Source organism: Microtus ochrogaster, chromosome 24, assembly GCF_000317375.1.
Source record: "Microtus ochrogaster isolate Prairie Vole_2 chromosome 24, MicOch1.0, whole genome shotgun sequence".
Taxonomy (NCBI): domain Eukaryota; kingdom Metazoa; phylum Chordata; class Mammalia; order Rodentia; family Cricetidae; genus Microtus; species Microtus ochrogaster.
The window spans coordinates 9708810-9710275 of NC_022024.1; the positions used below are offsets into that span (position 1 = coordinate 9708810).

Below are 1466 nucleotides of genomic sequence, written 5' to 3' on the forward strand. Positions count from 1 at the left end.
CCTAATTCAAGTAAGTGGCCATACTTACTAATGTCTCTCTCTCTCTCTCTCTCTCTCTCTCTCTCTCTCTCTCTCTCTCTCTCTCCAAAGGTCTTGCTACACAGTCCTTGCTGGCTTTGGAACTCACTGTAAAATTCTAGGCTGGCCCAAACTCCCAGGACTCTCCCTGCCTCCGCCTTTAAACTGCAGGGACTGCAGACACAAGGTATCTTGTCAGGCTGGAGCCCTTTTTCTGTTTCTCCTTTCATGGGATCTAGCTCCAGAGAGAAAACCTGCCTCCAATACCTGACGTTTTACTGATTTTGTGGCAGAGGAAGTTTTTAAAGACCTTCCCTCTTTTCCTAGCCTGGCGTCTGACTCTGGGTTCTCCTATCGTCTTTGGTCAGAGCTTCAAAATCCCAGGTCTTCTCTAGTGCCTGTTACTGGTCAGTACGTGAAAGGGTTACCATGCATTATAGTATTGTTAACTTCTACAGTACAGAGATGAACATACGCACACGCACACAAATTTAAAAAGGTTAACTAACTCGTCAAGGTGAAAAGTAAAATAACAGGCGCCAGACGCTGAGGTTCCAAAGCCTCTCATCCCGGCTTTTATTGAATGTGGGGATGAAACGATACAGGGAAATAGAGTTTAGCTACTCTCTTTGAATAGTTTGAAAAGTCTTGTTTGGAGCAGATGAGAGTTCTACACATACCACAAATTAAAATAAACCCAAGAGCCAGCTTTTGCGGTAAAGTTTGGTACCTGGCCGGTTTCCTTCTCTGTAAGATGTAGAGAATAGCACCGTTTTCCAGGAGTTTGAAGGTGATTAGAATAGTTAACGCAGCCGAAGCGCGTGATGCACTATCTACCACTCAGTAAGCCTTCGATGAATGTCAACTGCGTTTTTAAGCGAGACAGAAGCAAGTGGGGAAAACACCACGGGACCGTCGGCCAGCCGGGTGAATGCACTGGGCTAGGCTGGATTCTCCTAGCCTCCATTGAATTAGGTGGCTGGAGGGGAACAATCCTAACAGCAGTTAAAATAAGGGGTACCAGCCGTCGCCCGGGGCCCACGGGGCCACAAGGGTTAGCAAGGAGTCCGGGGGCGGGCGCCGGATTCAGAGGCCCCGCCCCTCCCGGGAGGCCTGGCAACTCCAGCCCGGGAGCAGTTCCGGTGCCAAAACCCTGCCCTCCCCCGCTCCCCCGGAAGTGCTTGTCTAGGCTTCGGGCAGGAGAGAGGCCTGGTAGACACAGGCGCCGAGGCTCCGTCGGCTCCGAGTCGGGGGTCGGGTCGCGGAGAGAGTTGCGGAGCTCCGCGGCCGCCGCCGCCCCGCGCCCTCGCAGCGCCCCCGCGCCGGCGGTAAGTAGCCGGGGAAGCTGAGCGGGCCTGCGCGTGGCGGGCGGGCGCCCTCGGACCCGGCTGTCCGCTGCAGGTTCAGCTGTCGGGGTCCGGGAAGGGGGTCGTCGAGCGCCGGGGAGC

At 54.6% G+C, this 1466-nt stretch overlaps 1 protein-coding gene across 5 annotated transcripts in view; it reads left to right on the forward strand.

The window, feature by feature from the left end:
• Positions 1-1217: 1217 nt before the first annotated feature.
• Positions 1218-1466, forward strand: part of Frs2 (fibroblast growth factor receptor substrate 2) — a 79700-nt gene continuing 79451 nt past the window's right edge. For all 5 annotated transcript variants that reach the window (XM_026784519.1, XM_013350383.2, XM_026784520.1 and 2 more), the window contains exon 1: positions 1218-1346. The gene's annotated coding sequence lies outside the window, so the exon portion shown is untranslated. The remainder of the gene's footprint in view (positions 1347-1466) is intronic.